Source organism: Myotis nattereri (genome assembly GCF_964212035.1).
Source record: "Myotis nattereri genome assembly, chromosome: 8".
Classification (NCBI taxonomy): Eukaryota; Metazoa; Chordata; class Mammalia; order Chiroptera; family Vespertilionidae; genus Myotis; species Myotis nattereri.
Genome location: NC_138083.1, coordinates 71,077,622 through 71,101,207, shown reverse-complemented (window position 1 = coordinate 71,101,207; position 23,586 = coordinate 71,077,622). Strand labels below are relative to the sequence as shown.

General features: G+C 45.9%; 1 long non-coding RNA gene across 1 annotated transcript; it reads right to left on the bottom strand.

Moving 5' to 3' along the window:
• Positions 1-4,157: 4,157 nt before the first annotated feature.
• Positions 4,158-20,737, bottom strand: LOC308523064. Its single transcript, XR_013996288.1, has 3 exons — positions 20,660-20,737; positions 20,367-20,536; positions 4,158-4,212 (listed from the first exon to the last, which is right to left on the bottom strand). It is a non-coding gene; the product is annotated as an uncharacterized lncRNA (long non-coding RNA).
• Between the last annotated feature and the right edge of the window lie 2,849 nt (positions 20,738-23,586).

Genomic DNA, 23,586 nt, shown 5'->3' with positions numbered 1-23,586 from the left:
GAAATGGAGTGGGGGTTTTAACCCAGGGTTTTGCAAACTGCTCTGGGGCCAGGAGCTCTACAGACATCCCAGGAGGTAAGGAAGCGGGGGGAGGGGGGGTGGTTTCTGCTCTGAGCCCCTATCTTAGCTCGGTTCCCCCCAGAAGCTGACTCTGAGACAAGGATTTTAATGCCAGTCGTATATTGAGGAGGTGATTCCAGGAATCACCAGGGCAGTGAGGGAGTGAGGGAGTGAGGGAGTGAGGGAGTGAGGGAGTGAGAAAGGAAAGGGAAGGAACTAATGAAGGGTGTATTAGCAATGCAATCGCCGCTGTGGGCACCAGCGGCTGGTGCTGCCCGGGGAGCTCTGGGAGTCTGGCTAGATCACATTGCCCACCAGAGGTGCAAGGGCCCTGAGGTATGAATCCCCAGCCCCCATCAGCCACTGGTTGAGGGCTGCTTGTGGGGGTGTTAATCCCAGTGCCTGCCATAAGGTGTAAAATGGACTCTGGCAGCCAGAGAAACTTTGGGCAAAAAAGAAAAAGAGCGTGTGTAGCAGCTGGAATTCAGTGGGATGAACTGGAATGTTAAGAGCAAGGGCACATGGAGGTACTGGAGGCCCAGCTACAGCCCTGCTCTCGCTCCTCTAAGAAAAGCCTACGTCTTACCCGCCCTGCATATCTGGGTGTTGGGTTTTAGCACAGAGATGTGCTAACGAGTAAGTACCAATGCCTCTGGCCTGATTCAATGCACATATATATCAGTAAGGACACAGAGACCCAGGAAAGGGAGCATGAGGCTCCGCGTAGCCGGGCGGGGCCGGAGCTGAGGCTCCTGAGCCGAAGACCAGGCCTCCGACCACACTCACTCGTTTCAGCCTCAGCCTATTTCTGCTGCTGCTCCGTGTGCTCCTGTTCCATTTCCTCACATTATCCTCGCTGCCTGTGGATGCCCCCGCGACCTTCGCTGACGGTTTCTCAGCATCAGCCACGCGGAGATCTCCACTAGACACATCATCCCATTCTCTTTCCATCTCTACCCAGCTCCTCAGACAAAACCTTTTAGACGTTTTCAAACAGTGACCAAAAGCATGGACACCAGAGGGTGGATGTTGGCCCAGCTACTTTGGAATTACAGGTAAACACATCACTCCACCTGGGTGATGCGCTGGGCTCATAAAACAGCTTCTGCCAACTCTGACCCAGGGGTCCGTTTCTAATACAGACGACATTGCCTTTCATGTTTACAGGTGATCAAAAAGAGCTCTGGGCCGCTTCATACGTTAGCATGTGGATGTCTTCATGATAAAACCATTCATTTCCGCACCCTTGCTACCGGGAACTCTAGCACAGAGTAAGTGCTCAATAAATGTTTGTGAAATATATATATATATATATATATATATATATATATATATATATATATATACCCTGTATGCTATGCCTCACCCTCAAACTGAAATTGAAAGGCAGCTGCAATAATTTCCACGTGTGCACCGAGTTTCAATGTCATTCTATCACATATTGATCATGACTTCTTTGCCAAAGATTTTTCTTGAACTATACTGACTAAATAAATAAATAAAATCATTCATTTATGAAATAAATACTGATCCAGTGCTAACTAGGTGAATACTGGGCTACGATGGTGAGAGAGGGGAGAAAAAGTGCAGCCTAGACAGGTATTCATCCAGTAATGTCACAAACTAGGGGTAAGACTACAGCTGTGATGGGGCCTGGGGGCCTGGGTGCTTTTAAAGATAGGCCCACAAATTCTGTGGCGCTCCTCTCCCAGGAGGTGGAACTTACCTCCCCTTCCTTTGAGTGTGGGCTGGACTTAGTGACTCAATTCTAGGGAATGGAAGTGATAGGATGTCATTTCCAAGATTAGGTTATAAAAACACGGGCCAGGTGAAGGGCTTAAACACACACACACACACACACACACACACACACACACACACACACCTCATAGAGAGATAACAGCATGGTGATTACCGGGGTCGGGGGGAGGTAGGAGCAAGTAAAGCGGGGATAAATGGTGATGGAAGGAGGCTTGGCTTGGGATGGCGAACGCATAATACAACATGTGGATAATATTATAGAATTGTACACCTGAGACCTATATAATTTTATTAACCGATGTCACCCCAATAAATTCAATAAATGTTTAAAAAGAACTAAAAAAAAAAGACTGGGGCTCCCATTTTAGGTGCATTCTCATTCTCTCTCTCTCTCTCTCTCTCTCTCTCTCTCTCTCTCTCGATTCACTGCTCTGGGGCAAACCAGTTACCATGCCTTGAGGATGCTCAGGCAGCTGATGGATGGGGGCCACTGAGTGAAAGCCTGAAGCCTTCCAGCAACCATGCGAGTGGTCTTGGAAGCAGAGTCTCCATTCCCCATGGAGCCTTCAGATGGCCACCGGCCTGGCCAAGAGCCTGACTATGACCTCATGAGCGACCCCTGAGCCAAAACCACTCAGCCAAGCCACTCCCATAGGCCGGGCCCACAGAAACTGAGCCAATGTTTCTTGTTTCAGATGCTAAATGTGGGGCGATTTATGAGACAGCAATAGGTAACTCACATAAAGGAGAAACACAAGATGTTAGGTCATGTGAAGCACAGTGCCTTGGCCTAGTTTGGGAAGTCAGAAAGAGTTTCCCTAAGGAAGCAGCTGAGTAATAGAGGAGCGAGAAGCTGGGAAAAGTGACCCAGGGAAAGGAAGTAGCACGTGCAAAGGCCCTGAGGCAGGAAAGGGCATAAGCGAGAAAGACTGCAAGAGACCAGTGTGGCTGCAGCACAGAGATCAACTGGAGAGTAATTGCTAATGAGGCTGGCATGGTGGGGGCACCCATCCACGGAGGGCCTTGAGACAGTGTCAAAAACTTTGGTCTTTACCAGGAAGCCTTTGGAATGGTTGTAAAGAAGAAGATGACTTGATCAAAACTGTGTTTCTTTCACGTCCTTTCAACTTGTATTTCTTATCATGACATTCAGCTGACAACTGCCTCTCACTTGGCATATTTTGATTCCCACACAGACTTTCTGCAAATAATGGAAATCCCATGGGCTAAGAAATCCTGCTCATAATTTGCCGTGCTGACTCCATGCTGGCCCTCACCCCGCCCCAGGGGCTGCCAGTCACTGGCTATAAGCTCTGAGAAGGTGGGATAGACAAGATCTGGGAAGCACAGAATGAAGTGAGGGGTTCCCTTCAAAGTTAATCCCCCAAGTCATTGCCAATGTGGGCATGTGGGTGCATCTGTGTTTTTTTCGGGGGGGGGGGGGCGCGGTGGGTATCATGTTCTCAAGGGGCTCTGGTTCCCTAGAAGAGGGTCTGAGATGAGATTCAGGATCATGTGTGTTACTGAGCAAGAGCTCTCGGGGGACACTGCTCAGGAGAAAGGAGGGGAAATGTCCGGCGAGGATGCAATCTTGGGTCGTGCGTAGCCCTGACCTGATCCACATGCCCGCCCTGGACCGTAAAGTACACCAGAAACTGCACCATAGCGCTGTCCCTATCCTACAGCCAGGGGTAAGCCCTTAGGACGCCCTGTCAGTCCGACACTGGCTGCTGGTTACTCCCATCAATCAAAGAGTTCTCTAGAGAAGAGGTGAAGTTGCCAGATAAAATACGTTATTTTTATTTGCTAAATATGCCAACCCCCTAGGAAGGGGGCCACTGGGAGATATTAGCAGCCAACACTGGTGGCAGCTGGGAGACGAGGAAGGGAAGGAACCCTGGCAGGCCACGAAAGCAGTGTCCCCCCCAATCTGTGACCCTGCAGCAGTTCAGACCCCTCCATGTGTAGGATGGCAATGACTGGATGGTTGGTCACGATCTGGGGAAGCATGAGAAACTCCTCACACTCAGAAGCGAGGGTGGGGCCCTGGGAAAGCAGGACAGAGTCTGTCCGATTGTCCTTGCACACACAGCTGACTCCAGCTTCCCAGCAAATTCACCCCAAACCCAGAAGTTCCAATTTGTTGGAGTGCAGGAAGGAGGCACAAACTAACCAATGCGTTATTAACTAAAGCTGCACAAAAACTCCCCAAAGGCGCCCCTGGAAGAACAGGTCCCCTGTGTTGCTGGGAGTGTGGGGTGGGGCATAGGGTGGTCATTAAAAGCAAAGACTCTGGGTCCAGACTGTCAGGGTTCAAATCCCAGTACCCCCACTTACCAGCAGTGTGACTCTGGGCAAGCTCCAGGACCTCGCTGAGACTCGGTTTCTTACCTGTAAAATGGGGATGATAGTAATAGTTTATACCTACAGGAACCGTGCCTCAGCGTGAGCATCAGCAAGTGTTACTGGTCCATGGACTGCTTAGCTATCAAAAAGAGGGGGCAGAGACTTTTAACCGGAAGCATCCAAACCAGCTTCTCCCACGTTCCTGGAACATCCTCCGCATTCTACTGTTACCTGCCCGATGCCTGGAGTGAGCTTCCTGGGGCCAGTTGAGTGTTGCTGACATCTCTGCACAGTGCCATGTGCACACTGTGGGATCTGATACATATTTGATCAGTGAACGCTGCCACTGCCAGAAATCTCACAAGGAGGCTCGCTGTCATTAGGGTGCTACCCAGCCCCTTCCACCCCACCCACCCCTGCAGCCCATGGCCTGTGGGACCACATGTTCGGAAGTTCTAGCAAGTCACTCCCTGAGCCTGTTTTCCAGGTATGCAGTGGGAGGTTGGTTAAGAGCAGCGGTTCTCAACCCGTGGGTCGCGACCCCTTTGGGGGTTGAACGACCCTTTCACAGGGGTCGCCTAAGACCACCGGAAAACACATATATAATTACATTTTGTTTTTGTGATTAATCACTATGCTTTAATTATGTTCAATTTGTAACAATGAAAATACATCCTGCATATCAGATATTTACATTACAATTCATAACAGTAGCAAAATGACAGTTATGAAGTAGCAACGAAAATAATTTTATGGTTGGGGATCACCATAACATGAGGAGCTGTATTAAAGGGTCGCGGCATTAGGAAGGTTGAGAACCACTGGTCTAGGGAAAATCTCTGGCCGCCGTTTTGGGTCCTCCCTCTGTGCCAGGCACTGTATTCAACATTTCTTAGGCATTACCCCCTTTAATCATCTCAACAAACGCTACAGTCTGATGTCTAGGCCCCTCCCCCAAGTTCATATGTGGGAGCCTCACCCTCAATGTGAAGGGATTAGGAGGCGGGGCCTTTGGGAGATGTGTGGGGCATGGGGGTGGAGCCCTCACCATTGGGATCAGTGCTCTTAGACGATACCCCACAGAGATCCATTCCCCTTCCACCATGTGAGGACACAGGGCCCTCACCGAAACCCAACCACGCTGGTACCCTGATCTTGAGCTTCCGGCCTCCAGAACTGTGAGAAAAAAGTTGTCTATTGTTCATGAGCCACCCAGTCTGTGGTATTCTGTTCCAGCAGCCGAACGAACGAAGACGACAACCTTATGCTCTTAATTGCTCCATTGTGCACAGGGAGAAACTGACGCTCAGCCACCTTCCCGGGTCTTGGAGCTGGTAGGCTCTCTTACTCCCAGGCCTGAGCTGTGCTCAGCAGGAAAGACGTGCTCTTGCCAATGCTGGCTGAGCTCCCTGAGATTTCGGGAACTGTTTGGTAGGCAGGTGCTGCCGCCAAACTCAGAAAGGGGTGATGCTCTTGGCCAGCCACCCTCTTGCTCACCGCCAGAGCTCCTGCTCTCCAAAGCGGGGCCCAGGCCACCAGAGGGGAAGGACGCCCCCTGCATGTCACAGGGGCGCAGCGCCAGGGTCGTGGTGGAAGTAGTGAGAGTCCAATAGGGAGGACTGCTTGCCGAGTACTCACTAAATGCCAGGCTTTGTGTTGAGCCCCTGGCTGATGTGGGGTCCCCAAAGCAGGTTTTGAGCCATGGATTTGGTTGCCGATAGTTTATTTGGGAGGTGATCCCAGGACACAGAGTGAGAGAGTGAGGAAAAGAGAAGAGAAAGAGAGGAAAGCCGAGGAAACATGCGATAATGAGTAGGTCACCTCTGAAGGCGACTGGGACCCAGTCCTCCGTGCTTCCACTTTGGGGAACATGCTACACACGTAAGAATTATTCCACTGACTGTGAGGTTTATCCATTCGCTCCCACCCCTCAATGACTGAGGCACTCCTGAGACATTCACATCCCGGCCCTTCTATATGCCTGTGTGGCTCTGCCAGGTGGCCAGAGAAGCTCTTGGGCAGAGGGAATGGCAGGTGCTTGAGGCAGGAAGGAGACCATGGGCATGTGCAGGACCCACCCGGCAAACCTGCAGGTGACACGAGGGCCAAGAGTATAGCAGAGGGCCTCGCACACCTGCCACAGCACCTCCCAGGAACGCTCTCACCAGCCCAAGGAGGCAGGTGCCATCATTGTGCCCATTTTATAGTGGCGACTCAGCAAAATGAAAGAATGTACTCCAGGTCTGAATTCAGACAGCAGGATAGAGCCATGGTCTTAGGTTTGAAGCCACACTGCCTCCTGCCTGCAGACCCCCAGACAGCGATCTCTGGCTCACCACACTTCTGAAGCCTGGTATCCGTGCGTTGTTGGTACGTTTGGGGAGGACTCAGAGCGGGTCATAAGAGTAGCTCTGCACAGGAGCGGTTTTACCAGGAATGTTTGCTATAACCAGTGAGTCATTTGGGAGGCACACTTACAGCGGGAAACAATGGTCTGCATCCCCTTTCCGGTACTTACTAGCTGTATGGCCTTGGCCAACTAGCTCCATCTCCCTGCACTTCCGTTTTCTCATCTGCAAAATGGAAATGAGGACGGTGTCTGCCCCTCAGGGCCATGGCAGGGACAAAATGAGATCATGAAGACAGAGTTGTCAGCGCTGTGCCTGGTACGCAGCCGGCCAGCGATAATTTCTTCATTCCTCACCCGACAGCACGGATGGGGATTGCTGGGCAGGTGTGCCGGCAGGTATGTTTGTGGTGACAGATCCAACAGGCCGTAATTGAGAGCCGCCTGTGATGTGTGTGTGTGTCACTTGCTGCACTCAATCCCATCCCCGCCCCCACGCGCTCTCAAGTGATGGTGAAGAATCCACTGAAACACATCATAAGCCTTGATTGCAAAGAAAACGTGATTTTCCTGAAGTGGCTCTTGCGCTGACGGGAAGCGGCCAGGCCCAGTGGCAGGGAGATAAGCAGAGCCGCGGAGAAACTCCTGGAACTCGGCACTCGGAGTCCTCAGCACAAAGCACACTCCTTCCCCCAGCGAGCCTGATTGACAAGGCCCAACAAAACCCACGGAAAACCCATCCAGGGAGCCCAGCCCGCAGAGCTGCCTTGGAAATGGACGATAAATGGCGCCTTTCTATTTGTGAGCGCTTTCCATTACAGGCATAATACTCCCATTCTCTCCCCGGTTTGTATATAAACATCACAAAATAGGATTATTTTAAAAGACCTTGGGACACAATGCTGCCGTGAGAGCGGCTGGATGTGCTTGCTCGCCTCCTTCCGGAGCCCTCGGCAGCCAGTCACTCCGGAAAGAGAACAGACCTGCTCAGAAGCCGTCCAGCCCCGGAGCCCAGCGGGCCAGCTTCTGAGTCACCAACCACTTATGGTCACGTGGCCAGGCTTGTGACGGGCGATTTGGGGACACGTGGCCCCTTGAGCCATAATAAGGATTTGCATTTTCGGGAAGATGCCTGTTTCCAAAGCCCTGGTCACTGGCTTTAAGCTCGTTTGATCCGCACACACTTGAGTTAGTCATTAGTCCATGGAGTTAAAAGCCTTAACCGCCCCCAGGAGAACCGGCAGAGAAGCTCAGAGCTGGGACCTCATTCCCCTGTCACCCGGTCCCTGATGGGTGACACCCCCTCGGGACGGGTGCTATGACCTCCAGACTCAGAGTCACTGTTACCAGCCCAGAGCAGGACTTCCAGAAAGTTCCTTCCAATCTTTGGGCCTCCATTTCTGTGTGTGTTTCTCTGAGTTGAGGCTGCCTCCAGAAAGAGACCTTAAAGATTCAAGTGCAAGTTGTTCATTTGGGAAACGAAGAAAATATGAATAGGAAAGTAGGGAAGACAAATACTATATTTTATCTATTTCATTATGACAAATTGACCCCAAAACTTAGCAGCTTAAAAATAACAAACATTTGTGATCTTACAGTTCCTAGGCATCAGAAATCCAGGCACCGCAAGGCTGGGTGCCTCAGGCCTGGGCTGGGAAGGGCTCCCACAGTTGCTGGCCCACGGGTGCTGTACTATCTCGAGTGGGTTTCCCCAAAATCTCCCACGCCTTGGAAACGATCCTTTTATTAAACTCTCCTTAGGTAAGCGTACCTCATGGAAGACCGAGGAGATGACAGCGCCTTAGATCTAACACATCTCCCAGTCATTCTCTGTTCATAAAGCAAAGATTCTTCAAAGATTTTTTTTTTCTATTCCTGTCCTTTCTCTTCACTTCAGAGCCTCAGAATTTTAAGTCCTGGTTCTCTTAGCTCATCCCTCACCTTCCTTTCCAGTCACAAAAAGAGCTAGGTCTATTTTCCACACTGTCTGCTCTACACTCTCCACATTCTGAATCTGGATGATCCAAAATTTTTGTGGTTTAGTGTGTTGTGTGTTTTGTTTTTGTTTGTTTGTTTTTTTTTCATTTATAACTTTTAGAAAGGAGGGGCACTATCTTTATTGCTTAAGGAAATGCCTGTCATCAGTTCATTCTAAGTGCTTACAGAATGAAATTAAACATGCATTCTTGCTGAATAAACTGGGCAGGAAAGAAAGAAAAAGTTTAGGTATGTCCACCCACTTGAGTCAAAGCTCAGGAGCCAGGGGGTTACTTGGCAATCAATGCCCTGGGAAGGGAACCTGGCAAAGCAAACACATTTTACTCTCAGTGTTTCTTGGATGTCAACTAATTATCTACCAGTGCATGGGGACGGGCTTATCATCAAGTGACCGTGGTCTCAAGCAGAAGTGCTATTAAAAATATTAAATAGCAAATGCGGCCTGGGCAGGAGCAATCAGAGCAGACGCCAGGAGGCTTGCTGCACCGGAGGAACCCGCTGAATATCAACCTTGGGTCTGGGTCACGTGTGTCCGACAGTCCCCAGCTCCCCATGAACTTTGCTGCTGGGCAATTTCTCTTCTCCACAGGAAAGCAATCTGTTAGCATCTTTGCGAAACACTTCGTGATCTGTGGGGAATTGTTTTTCCACAACCGAGGAGTAGTCTCTTGTTTCCTTCTTAGTTCTAAGTAAATTGGGTTATTTAGCCCAACATGATTTACTCTGCAGATACACTGTCACAGCGTCAAGGTTAATAATTCATTAGCGAATCTGCCTGAAATCACTAACCTTGTATTTGCTACAACTCTAACGTGATTATGGAGCCCTCTCTCTCCTCCCCCTCCCCTTACCAGTCCAGTGCTTTGCGTGGAAAATTTCCTTATGAATGAAGCTTTGAATCTCTAGGCCCAGGTCAAAAGGCCTGGGCTGATTCTCAGCAGCTAAAAATGATAGCACCCTTTACCCATCTCAAGGCAGAGGGTAAGTGACTTGGGCTTTCATGATCTATTTTGGAAGGCTAAGTATAATCTATATTCTTTTTAAAAAATATATTTTCTTATTGATTTCAGAGAGAAAGGGAAAGGGAGAGAGAAATAGAAACATCAATGATGAGGATCATCAATTGGCTGCCTCCTGCACACCTCACACTGGGGATTAAGCCCGAAACCTGGGCACACACCTTGACTGGGAATTGAACCATGACTTCCTGGTGCATAGGCCGACGCTCAACCAGCTGGGAATAATCTATATTCTATCTAGCAAAACTTTATATGGCACTTATATGTCTAATATTATTCAAAATGCATTTCAAATATTAACTCACTTTAACTTCATCACACCCTTATGAGACAGGTCATCTTATTATCCCCAATTTGTAGATGGGGTGCTGAGGATCAGACTTAAGTGACTTGCGCAAGGTCACACAGCTAGTATTGTAGAAGAGGTAGAATTTGAACCTGGCCTGCTTCCGAGTCTCTATTCTGTACCACTGATCTATATGTCTGTTTTTATGCCAGTACCATGCTGCCTTGATTACTACGGCCTTGTAGTATAGTTTGATATCAGGTAGCATGATTCCTCCAACTTTGTTCTTCTTTCTTAATATTACTGTGGCTATTTGGAGTCTTTTGTGATTCCATATAAATTTTTGGAATATTTGTTCTAGTTCTATGAAGTACACCATTGGTATCTTGATAGGAATTGTGTTGAATCTGTAGACTGCTTTGGGTATTATGGATATTTAATTGTTCCTATTCATGAACATGGTAAATGCTTCCACTTACTTGTATCTTCTTCAGTTACTTTCTTCAGTGTCTTATAATTCTAAGTACAAGTCTTTGACATCCTTGGTTATATTTATTCCTAGGTGTGTGGTTTTTTTATGCAACTGTAAATGAGACTGTTTTCTTAGTTTCCCTTTCTGATAGTTCATTTTTGGCATATAAAAATGCAACTGATTCTTGGATATTTATTTTGTAACCTGCTACTTTACTGAATTCATTTATCAGTTCTAGCAGTTTTTTGATAGAATCTTTAGAGTTCTTTATATACAGTATCATGCCATCTGTAAATAATACTTCTCCTTTTTCCTTTATGATTTTCTTTGTTTGGGTCCTCTCTCTTTTTTCCTTGATCAGTTTGGTTAAAGATTTGTTAATCTTGTTTATATTTTTGAAGAACTAGCTCATTTCACTGATCTTCTGTATTTTTTTTTTTTAGATTCTATTTTTTTCATTCCTGCCCTAATCTTTATTATTTCCTTTTTTCTACTCAATCTGAGCTTTGGTTGTTGTTCTTTTTTATTGTTGTTGCTCCTGTAATGTATAGTTAGATTGTTTATTGAGTTTTTTATTGCTTCTTGAGGTAGGCCTGTAATGCTATGAATTTCCCTCTTAGGGCTGCTTTCATTGCATCTCATAGATTTGGGGTTGTTGTGTTATCATTTTCATTTATTTCAAGGTATCTTTTGATTTCTTCCTTGCTCTCATTGTTAACCCTTTCATTGTTTGGTAACATGTTATTTAGCTTCCATGTTATCAGGTTTTTTCTTGTGATTATGGTCAGAGAAGATGCTTAAAATGATTTCAGTCTTCTTAAATTTATAGAGACTTGTTTTGTGTCCTAACATGTGGTCTATTCTAGAAAATGTTCCATGTGCACTCAAAAAGAATGTATATTCTGCTGCTTTGGAGTAAAATAGTCTGAAGATATTAATTAAATATCTGATTGAGTGTGTCATTTAAGGCTGCTGTTTCCTTGTTGATTTTCTGCCTGAAAGATCTATCAGTGGTGTCAATGGAGTGTTAAAATCCCCTACTATGACTGTATTACTGTCAATCTTTCCCTTTATGTCCATCAAAATTTGCTTTATATATTTAGTTGGATGCATGCATGTTAACAAGGGTTATTCCTCTTGTTGGATTGCTCCCTTTATCATTATGTAATGTCCTTCCTTCTTTGTCTCTTACTATCGCCTTTGTTTTAAAGTCTATTTTGTCTGATATAAGTGTTGCTCACCCAGTTTTTTTTCCCATTTCTATTTGCATGAAATATCTTTTCCCATCCCTTTTCTTTTAGTCTATATGTATCTTTTGTTCTGAGGTGGGTCTCTTATAGACAGCATATATATATTGGTATTGGGTTGTTGTTGTTTTTATCCATTCAGCTACCCCTATGTCTTTTGATTGGAACATTTAAGCAATTTACATTTAAAGTAATTATTGATAGGTACATTATTGCCATTTTATTCTTTTAACTATGTTCCTCTGTTGTTGTTGTTGTTTTTCTTCTTCTTCATAAAGAAGACTCTTTAACATATCCTGTAATACTAGTTTGGTGGTAATAAGCTGCCTTTCTTGTCTGGGAAGCTCTTATTTCTCCTTCTTTTTATTTTATTTTATTGGCATGTTCTTCAATTTTAAATGAAATCCTTGCTGGCAAAAGTAGCCTTGGTTGTAGGTCCTTGCTTTTCATCACTTTGAATATTTCATGCCAATCTCTTCTGGCCTGAAATATTTCTGTTGAAAAATCAACTGACAGTCTTGTGGGAGCTCCCTTGTAGGTAACTAATTGTCTTTCTCTTGCTGCTCTTAAGATTCTCTCTTTGTCTTTAACCTTTGCAATTTTAATTTTGATATGTCTTTGTATGGGCCTCTTTGGGTTCATCTCATTTGGGCAGAGTCTGTACTTTCTTAACCACTACATTATACTCACAAATGTGATGATTTTACAATTCATGTGATCACTCACAAATGAAATAGCGTATAGTTGATGGATGCAGGAAGCACCAATATTGAATGAGCACCTACAATATAGCAGGCTTTGATCCAAGAGCTTTACTATGCCTTCTTATTGCTTCTCAACAGTCTTAAGAGGCAGACACTCTAATGTCTAGTTTACAAGTAAATTAATTGAGACTAAACGCATAAAACAGAATAGGAATCCTAGTACAATGACTAGCATATGGCAGCCACTCAACAAATATTAATCCAATTCATTAATTAACGTCTAAACATTGACTCAGAGTCACAGCTAGTTTTCAGTTGAGTCTAAATTTGAACTCAGGCCTCTCTGATTTTCCTGAAAACTGATCAGGATGTATGTCCCTAATTAGAAGGGTATGGACAATAGCTCACTTTTATAAAAATACAAATATAAACATACATACATTAAACTATAAATACTAATTAAAATAGTAGCATAGATATTAACTGATTTCTAATTACTAAGTATAAATAAGATATTTCTTTTCCAATATTGCTTCATCTAACCTCAATTTATTTTGCTCTAAAGAGAGTATGTGCCCTGACCAAGTGGCTCAGTTGGTTGGAGCACTGTCCCATACACAAAAAAGGTTGCAGATTCAATTTCTGATCAGAGCACATACCTAGATTGCAGGTTCACTCCCTGGTTGGGACATGTACAGGAGGCAACCAATCTATGTTTCTTTCTTCTCTCTTTCTCTTTTTCTCTCTCTCAAAATCAATTTTTAAAAAAAAAAGTGCTTAGGTGAAGATTAAAAAAAAGAGAGTGAGGAGTATGTAACTTTCTATATTTGTTGCTTAGGAGTAGTGAATTTACACAGAATTTATTTTGATATGTGATACAAATAAAACATATACAATATACTATATAATAAAAGGGTAATATGCAAACTGACCGAATGGTGGAACGACTGGTTGCTATGATGTGCACTAACCACCAAGGGGTAGACACTCAATGCAGGAGTTGCCCCCTGGTGGTCAGTGCATTCCCACGGGGGAGCGCTGCTCAGCCAGAAGCCGGGCTCATGGCTGGCAAGTGCAGCAGCGGTGGTGGGAGCCTCTCCTGCCTGCGAGGCAGTGCTGAGGATGTCTGACTGCTGGCTTAGGCCCACTCCCCAAGGGCTGACATCCCCTGAGGGCTCCCGGACTGCGAGAGGGTGCAGGCTGGGCTGAGGGATTCCCCCCGCCCCCGCCCCAGTGCACGAATTTCATGCACTGGGCCTCTAGTATATAATAAATACTATATATTTCTCCAAATGGTTAGCCAATTGTTCCATCTCATTGACTGAACAATCCATTATTTTCCCCACCTTAATCATGGTAAACTAATTTTTAGCTCTTCATTTGAAATAATTTTAGACTTTCAGAAAACTTTTAAAAATAAAGTTGAGAGTTCTTATATATCCTTCAACCAGCTTCCCCTAATGTTAAAGACTTATTTAACCACAGTATAATTACTGATGCCGGAAAATTAACATCGGTACAACACTATTATGTAATTCATAGGCCTTATTTAGTTTTCATGTGTTTTCCTTCTTCTGGTCCACGATGCAATGCAGATCCTATGTTGCATTTAATTGTCATATCTTCTCAGTTTTCTTCAATTTGCCAGTTTCTCAGTCTTTCCATAGATTTCATGACCTTGACATTTTTTAAGTATTTTCCAGCTACTTTGCAGTGTGTTCCTCAATTTGGGTTTGCTTGATGTTTCTTTGTGATTAGATCGAGGTTGTCTGCTCTCAGGAAGAATATCATAGAAGTGATGTTGTACCCTTCTCAATCCATCATATCAGGTGGTACATGATATAGATACGTCTCATTACATGTGATGTTAACTTTGATCACTTGGGCGAAGGCCGGTGTCTGCCAGATTTCTTCACCATAACCAGCTTTCTCCTAATAATTAAGCATTTTGGTGAAATACTTCAGGATCATGCAAATATCCTGTTTCTCATCATACTTTCACCCAATAATTTTAACATCGATTGATGGTACTTGTCTGCAACAATTGTCACTGTAGTGCTTACCTAAAGCAATTTTCTCTTTCCATCATTTCTTCTACGTTTCTTAATTAAAATCCCTCTGCAAAGAAGAGCTGCCCCTTCTCCTCCAATAAGTGTAATTATTTGTATCTGTATAGACTCATTAATATTTATTTTACTTCATGGCTTATAATCCCATTTTTACAGTAAATTCTGATGTATCATTTTTTTCTCTTTCTGGATTTACTATTCTATTTCATTAATATTTTGGTATATTCTGCCCCAATAATACATTACTTTCATCATTTCATCCTTATAATATACATTAGAATCTGGACATTGAATTGAATCCTACCTCTCATCTTTATTATTTTGTCAAAAATTCCTTGATTATTTTCCCCTAGTTATCATTCCACATGAGTTTTTGAATAATTTTGTCAAGTTACACAATAAATTCCTAAGGGCATTGGGTTGAAATTGCATTCAATTTGTGGACTAATTTGGGGAAAATTGTTTTCTTTACAATATTAAGTCTTTCCCATCCAAAACCACAATATGCCTCTTCATTTATTTAAATTGGCTTTTTCATATGCCTCTATGAGGTTTTGCCATTTACTTTGCAGGTACTGTACCTTCTGGATGTGGAAATTCATAGGGTTTTTATTTTCTGGGATATTTTCTTAATCAGGCACCTTACTAAATTCTCTTATTAGTTCTAAATTTTTAGGTTTTTTTTTTCCACCAATTATTTAGTGAGCACCTACCACATGCCAGGCACTGCCATAAAAAAAATGGGGAGTTAATTCTGGCCCTCACAGAGCTTAAATTCTAGCAGGTCAGCAGACAAATAACAGAGAAACATATAAACATTTACAAAGAGTACTTTATTTATAATCGGACACTATTAAATGCTCTTTATAACGCTAGAGCAGGGGTCCTCAAACTTTTTAAACAGGGGGCCAGTTCACTGTCCCTCAGACCGTTGGAGGACTGGACTGTAGTTTAAAAGAAAACTATGAACAAATTCCTATGCACACTGCACATATCTTATTTTGAAGTAAAAAAACAAAATGGGAACAAATACAATATTTGTATTTGCATGTGGCCCGGGGGCTGTAGTTTGAGGACCCCTGCACTAGTGCAACATAAGACAATACAACCTGAAATGGTGGGACATTATTTTAGATATGACAGTTGGGAAAGCCTCTCAGACCTGAGTAAAATGGAAGAGTGAGTCAAGAACCCATCTGAGCAAAGAACATTCCAGATGAAGAAAAGAGCCTGTGCAAAGGTCCTGAGGCAGGAATGACTTTGGCAGACTTAAGGCCTGGCAGGGCCAGGGTGACCAGAACAGAGCAAGAGAGGGTTGAGTGATAGGGCATGAGGTCAGTGATGTGGGCCATCTTACCAGGTAAGGAATTTGTATTGTATTCTATATGTGATGAGGAGCATGGAAGCATAACCTTCTTCCTGAGAAATCAGGAAGGAGGTTATGGAAGTCTTCCAGGTGAGAGAAGACAGCTGCTGGGACCAGAGCAGGAGTTGTGGAATGATCAGCAGCAGTCAGATTTCTGATACTTTTTTAAATTAGCACTGGCAGGACAGCTAACAGATTGAATACAGGGAATGAGGAAAGGCAAGAGTAATAGAAATGTACCAAATTACATCAGTGGGAATATATTCTATGTATCTCACTCTTACCCTCCAGGATCCAGACTCAGCCAACACTTTATAACACATGAAGTTTTAGCTAATTTTCTTCATCATAAAAAAGACAAGATCTGTCTGGTGGATCCTGCTTTTGGCCATAAAATCAATCCACAGACTCCCAGAGATGATCAATAAGCAACTGAATTATGTCTGATACACTCTGGTGTAATAGACAGAACACAGGTCTCGGAGACAAGGGCTCTGGGCAAATCTAAGCGCATCACTCAGTGCCCCTGGGCTCAGTCTCCTCACGTAAAAGGTAAGATTTTAACAGGAGCCTCAGGGGGTTTATTCCAGTTGGGGCATTCCAGACTCCCCATAACCTGCACTAGCAAGGGGGCCTGAGTCAAGGACAACTAGAATGGACAAGCAGGAGAGCGGAGCCCGGTTCCTATTGTTTGCCATCGACACTCTGATTCCCCCAAACTGGAACCTTCATCGGTAGAGGAGGAGGTTGGAGGATTGAATGAGATAAGACCTGTAAAATTCTTAGCACCGCCCTGGCACAGGTAAGAGCTCACCGCATGAGCGCTACCATTTTCCTGGTTAACAGAGAGTTAACAGGTACATGCTGACACCCATTTTCAACTCTGTTAGGCTTGTCAACTGAAACTCTACAGGAACACATTATATTTCAGTGATGACTCAAGCACCCTTCAGGCTCGGGAAGGAGCCTGAAGGTCATGATCATCATCTCTAATTAGCTTTGTTCTGGATCTATGTGGGAGGGCTGGTTAAGCAGAAGTTTCGAGGACATGAGTTCCAGATAGAGAATTGCTGCCTCAATGGATTAAGAACAGATATTGTTCATTTACTGAAGTGCTTGTTAATTGTGAGTAATTACTGGAGGGTGTGCTTTAGCCATCACCTACACTTATAAATAACCGTTTGTACCATGACGGCGGGCTATTAAATCACTCCCAGGGCCATTCTGATATAATGCCGGAGTGTGGGACTCACATCCTCTATGTGGATTTTCGTTTGGCCTGACTGCAGAGGAGGCCAGGACAAAAAAAGAAAAGCTCCAATGGGATCTAAGTTAGCCTGAATTAGCCAAGGTTTGAGCAACTAGCATCCATAATGAAAACTGCTTAAGGACAAGGTGTTTTTGGAAGCCCCTCCCCCAGAGGATTATATGAGAATTAAACCCTGTGATGCCTCACATTCAAAGCAGCGCCCCTGCTGTCTTCAAGGACTTTGGCCTCATCCGTAAGGAGCAGATTGAGCCGGTGGTTCTGGTGTTTACCAGCCTGCCTTCTCCCTGGGGAAGGCTGGGCTTCAGCGCTGCAGAGCGAGTGAATGGTACGGAGGTGTGAGCACAGACAGAGAAGGGGCAGCTCAGGCCAACTGTCTCATCAAATGGCAGGTTATACTTGTCCTTCCGTAAAAGTCAGCCCAGTTTACCCCTTGGACCCTCCTCCATGACCCCTGACCGCTGTGGCCACTCTCAGTTCCTCCATCACCTTTGGGCTCTGCCAGAAAGTCCTCCATCAGCTTCCACTCTGAGACATGCTCTTGCTTAACTACGCACATGCTGTTGTTTGAATTGCATTCCCCAAAAAGATATGAAATACTAATCCCAGGTACCTGGGAATTGTATCCTTACCTGGAAACAGGATCTTTGCAAACAGAATTAGTTAAGATAAGGTCATACTGGATAAGGTGGGCCCTACATTCGATATGGCTGGTGCCCTTAGAAGAGAAGACACAGGCACGTACACTGGCGGAGAAGCCACAGGACGACGGAGACCAGCCAGGGCTGCTGGCAACCACAGGAAGCTGGGAAGAGGCCAGGAGGGACCCTCCCTGGAGGTCCTCAGAGGAGCGTGGCCCTGCCATTATCCTGATTTCACACGTTCAGCCTCCAGAACTGTGAGTGAATGAAGTTCTACTGTTTTAAGCTACTCGGAAACACTACACCATAGTACAAACATCTTCAAACGTCTCAATTCAGCCATCCTGTTTTCAAATAAAAACTTACAAGGGAGCCCAGTAAGATACTGGAAGGATTCTGATTATAGTGGGAGAGGGAGAGGTGAACAGGAAATCGGGCCCCCTCCTCCCCACCCCCCTGCAGCGTGGGAGCTGGGGAGTTGTGGGAGTGAGAAAGGACGCCTGACACCCGCTCAGGCTCCATGAAGCACAGCTTGACGTGAGAAATTAGCAGGAAAGGCACAGGATTTTCAAATCCTCCCCTGGATTTGAAAGTCAGCCCTTCACCCCGCTCCCACCCCCCACCCCCATCCCCACCCCCTAGCTGTTCAATCTTTGACAGATAAACTCTCGGAGCTTCAGTCTCTTAATCAGTAAAATACAGATAAAGCCACCTTCCCCATGTGATCACCACACAGCTGAAAGGAGATGCTGCCTGTGTTAGGGGTTGAGTTGCATCCCTCCAATTTCCTACGTTTAACATCTAACCTCCAGCACCTCAGAATGTGACTGTATTTGGAGGAAAAGTCTTTAAAAGTTAATTAAGTTAAAATGTGGTCATTAGAATGGACCCTAACCCAGTATGACCAGTGTATTTATGAAAAGAGATTAGACACAGAGGGAAGACAGCCATCTACAAACCAAAAAGAGAGGCCTCAAGGGGAACCAACTCTGTGGACACCTTGATCTTGGACTTCTAGTCACCAGAACTGTGAGAAAATAAGTTTCTGCTACTGAAGCTCCTCCCTGTGTGGTATTCTGTGCGGGGCGCCCCCGCTTACTAATACAGCTGGTATACACAGGGCGCATGTTAACCCCCTCTCTGTTCTTCCACACCAGACTCTCTGCCAAGCGACTTACACTCATCACACTTGACTAGTTAGAGATGCCCCTTCTTTTTCCATGTTAACATCCCTGAAATGGGGATGTGTCTGGCAGCCCGGCCCAACTGTCTCATAGAGTGACATGGTGACATGGCTGTGGCTGTGTGTGCCCACGCTTGCTGGCAATTCCTGGTGCACAAAGGCGAGCCCCTCATTTCAGCCAACAAACTACTTATAGACTGTGCTAGTTCACTTTATGTGTCAACTTGGCTGGGCTAAGGGATCCCCAGACAGCAGGTCAAATATTCTGGGTGTGCCTGTGGAGGTGTCTCCAGTAGAGGTTAGCATTTCAATCAGCAGACTGAGTAGAGAAGATGGCCCTCACTGACGTAGGTGGGCATCATCCAATCAGCTGAAGGCATGGATGGAACAAAAAGATGGAGGAATTTGCTCTTTTCTTGAGCAAAGGCAACCATCTTCGCCTGCTCTTGGATATGGGTGCTCCCAGTTCTCTGGCCTTTAGGCTCAGGTTGAAACTGATACCATCAGCCCTGAGTCTCAGGGTTTTGGACTCCACTGAATTCCGGGGTTTCCAGCTTGCAAACGGCAGGCTGTGGGACACTTGACTACTGCCACCGCGTGAGCATACAGAGCCATTTGAGAAAGGAACATGGGTCTTGGTTGTTGCCTACAAACCTTCCCTTGATAATTCCTGATAACTTCTAAAAATGCCAGCATCAAAATTTTCAGAATGAGCAGGTTGGGAGACAACTCCTGGGGACTAGAGATGAGAGCACTCTTCCAAGAATCGCTGCATCATGAACCCTCTGGGTAGCACAAAGGACAAGATGATGTGGAAAAATACAGACATCAAGGACTGAGTCAAAAAGGGGTTCAGAGAAACTGAACTTTGAATATGGAAAATTTTTAGAAATAGGGTCACCAGTTTATTTTGCTTATTTTCCCTTTAATGCACGCCAATATGTGATATACAATAAAAATCTACGTCTAAATGAATTTAAACGAGCTCTTTCAATTAGCATAGGATAGATATTCTACGTGATAAAAAAGCATGGGATCTAGTTTAGTTGGCAACATCCTTTTCTTTCTTAGTGATGCATAAAATAAAAGGCATTTACGGTTAGTAGTCAGTGGCTCTGCTTTCATGAAATGAGGTAGTATTTTAATTGCCACAATAATTTTAGGCAGTAGCCATGATTATCCCCATTTCTCAGGTGAAAACCTGAGGCTTGAGAGAGGCTAGATTTGCCTGGAGTCACAACGCTAGCCACACCAGGCCAGGACAGGAACCCAGCCTTGTACCCCCAGACCCTGAGCACCTGGCTGCAGGCCGACCCGCTCCAGCTCATCTAAGCTGCCCCCACCTAAACCTGCATTCCAATCCTGAGTCCAGCCTCGCAGGAAGGTATTGGCCAGAGAGTTAAATTAGTTGTTTTTTATGCATAGATACTGAACTCCTAGTAATAAATAAGCTTGCATGCATGGCAGAAGTATCCACTGTCATGGTACAAGAGCAAAACCCGCCTGGTGTGCATTTCTAACAGGTGCTGCCCTCACACGTGCGTACGTAAATCGCAGCCTGGAGGGCCTGGAAGCATGGTGTCCGACTGACAATACTTACAGCCTCAGAAGCCTGCAGTCCACGTGCGCAGAATCCACTAGGAGCGCCGAGTTGCAGACAGTTTGCTGGACGCAGGGCCGCTACTATGCGGTCATGAAGATGGTGTTTCAGGGGATTAGTGTTGTCCGCTGGACACCAGGCATGAAGTGTCTGAGCACACCGGAGCACGCCTGTGAGAGAGGGAGGAGGGAGAGAAAGAAGCCATTCCATTCGAGGATGGCACTCAGAGCAGGCGTCCACAGAGCACTGGAAGGCAGCAAAGCCTGCAGGCCAGTGCTTCGCAGCCGACTCACCTGGAAAACTTGGCGAAGCAGACTGCTGGGCTCCACCTACTGATAGCCACTGGTGCCAATTCAATGCCATAGGAATCCCTAAGTTAGGGTGTGGCGAAGAAGAAGAAGACTTTATTCAGAGCAAAACAGTTCAATTGTAATGTAGCACAGCTGTTATACTAGTGTTACGGCTCAGTTGTGATGGAACATGGCTGTGGAACAGCAGGGCTGCGAGGGCCTGGGTGGCCTTGGATAGATAGTTCTGCTCAGCTCAGTCCACCAAGAGATCAGCCAATGCAGTCTTTAGTGAAAGGGAAAGTGCACTCCCTGAGCCAGAAGGGATCTGGCGTATACAGAGAGAAGTCCCAGTTCCTGATTGTTCTATCTCCATGCAAATTCAGACTCCAAATCCTTACAGTTTGATTGGTCCAAAAAAGCACTATCCTGATTGGTCAGAATGGAGCCACTCTGATTGGTTGATGATAGACCTACAGCTATTCAGCTCTGATTGGGTGGGGAAAGTCTCAGATCTATTGGCTGAAATATGATTCCAAAAACTGCTTTATAAGGATTAGCTCGGATGGCAGGAATACAGTGCGAGCAGGCAGTTCAGTGCAGGCGGCGGTCAGCTTAAGAGCAGCTTCTACCTGAAGCACAGCTTGCATTTAGAAACGGCAGCTGGGCTGTTTTTAAATTTGAGCCCAGCTAGCCACCAGGAGTCCTTCTTGGTACAGGTATCTTCTTTTGCTCCAGGACAACCCCCATAAATCCCGGCTCAGGCTGTCTGGGCTGGGGCCTGACATTCTGCATTTGTTCCAGGAGAGGCAGAAACTGCTAGCCTGTGGGTCATACTTTGGGTATCACTGTGCAGGTTATATTTTAAGCAAAGACACAAATATGTTCCCCAGCGTCGTGAAATAATCAACAGCACTCCCAGAAATGCAGGGCACACTGTTCCCAGGTCCAAAGAGCCCGCCCAGGCAGCACAGCAGTCAAGAGTATAGACTCTCAAGTCCAGCTGCCTGGGTAACTCTGGGCAAGTTGCTTAATGTTCTGGCCACAGTCTCCTCATCTGTAAAATGGGGTAATAACAGTACCCATTGGACAAGGTTGTTGTGATGACTGAGTTACTGTTCTCTGTTCAGTCATTGTAAAGCTGATTGAAAGGTTGATGGGGGTTTATTATACTATTAGTTTCATGTTCTGTTATAAATTTTTCCATAACAAAAAAATTTTTAAAAGGCAATAATGATACATGCCCCAACTCAGAGAATAACCAATTCCATTCTTTGTATCCCTCTCAACACCCCCCGCCCCCCAAAAAAGATTGAAAACAGTATCTCTAGAAACAAATGTACTTGAGAGAAGTGGGAACTAATCAACAAAACAGGCCCACTGAAGTAACTGCTTGTTTTAAATGCTTACGTCAAAAATAAAGAATGGGAGTGGTGAGGAAGGTTTGCGAATGGACCAGACCGCTCACTGCCTCCCCCTGCTTCTCTGGGGGTCTCCTCATTTCTGCGACTCTCCTCTCCCTCCCTCCCACCGCCGCCTCTTCTTTTCCTTCTCCTTTCTCTCCCCCTTCCTCAATTTGGATCACAGCGGGTTGGATCCTGGCTCAGCCTCTTGCCAGCCTTAGAGCCTTGGATAAATAATCTCTTGAGCTTTGTCTCCTCGGCTGCAGAATGCGGGTGCATGTCTGGGTCCCCCGAAAGCGGGCCTGAGACAACGACTGGAGGGGAGACCCGGGGGCAGGAGAGCAAGACTTGGAGGAGGAGAAGCCCATGAAGACTGTGTTTCCGCGTCGATGCAGAAGACCCAGGGCTCAGCTCTGCAACCGACTCTGAGGAGGGTGCAGGATGCCTTCCAGGATTGCCCCTCCCAGGAAGCTTCCAATCCCCCGCTGGCTGGGAGGCCCCCAGAGGTGTTAGCTCCCCACACTCAGAGCTGCACCTGCATGTGGACTGAGTGATTCTACAGCTGAGACAGGAGAATGCGCGGCAAAGGGATGTGACCTAGGCACCGAAGTGCTGCAGCCTTTATCAACTGCAAGAGTGAACAAGAATGACATGAACTAAGGCATGTGACGCAGCTGACCCATGGGGGCCCCCTTCCTTCTCCCTCTCATCCTGCTAGACTGGGAGCCCGGACCCTCTGCCCTCACTCCCACCTTCCCCTGACTCTGAGCTCATGGGAGCCACTCAGTAAAGATTTCCCACTCCGATGTTGTAAGGTTTCAAAAGGTCTTTTCTCCTAAGAAAACCTTGGGCCATTCATTGTTTCATTCTTTCATCCATTCAACAGTATGTGGTACTCCAACCAGATGCCCGGTGCTGGCCTGGGATAATACATCTGTAAGGTGTTAAAATACTAAACTATGGGGACTTGTTTGTTATAGCAGCAAGCATAATCCAAGCTAACCTTCCCTGCCCATGAAGACCTCCCTGACTCATAGGAGAGAGGAGACATGTCCCCAAGCATCCTAGCAAAGGGATGATTTACATGAATGGCAGACACTAGAGGACAATTTCTCACGGAGACACCTGGCAGTTCCGCCATGCTGCACAATAGCAGGAGGCGCCAGCACTCCCTGGGCATGTCTGACCTGTGCCTCTGGTGTCAGAGCAGGATTCCCAGAGGAGCAGGCATCATTGCTGCTCCTCCAAAGGGTGAGTAAGGAACAGACATTGCAGCTGGATGAAACGAAAGGAGCAAAGCTACAGTGGGTGGCAAATCAGAGGTGTGTGTGGAGAAGCAAGAGCCACCAGCATTTCCTGAACTGGGACTAGAGGTCAGACCCTGTGCTAAGCTCTTCACATATAGCAGCTTACTTGATCCCACAACACCCTCATTCAGAAGGTACTTTTATTATCTCATTTGCAGTAATTTGCCCAAGTGCCAGAGTTAGGAAGTGGCAGAGCCAGGATGGGAATTCAGACACCTGGCTC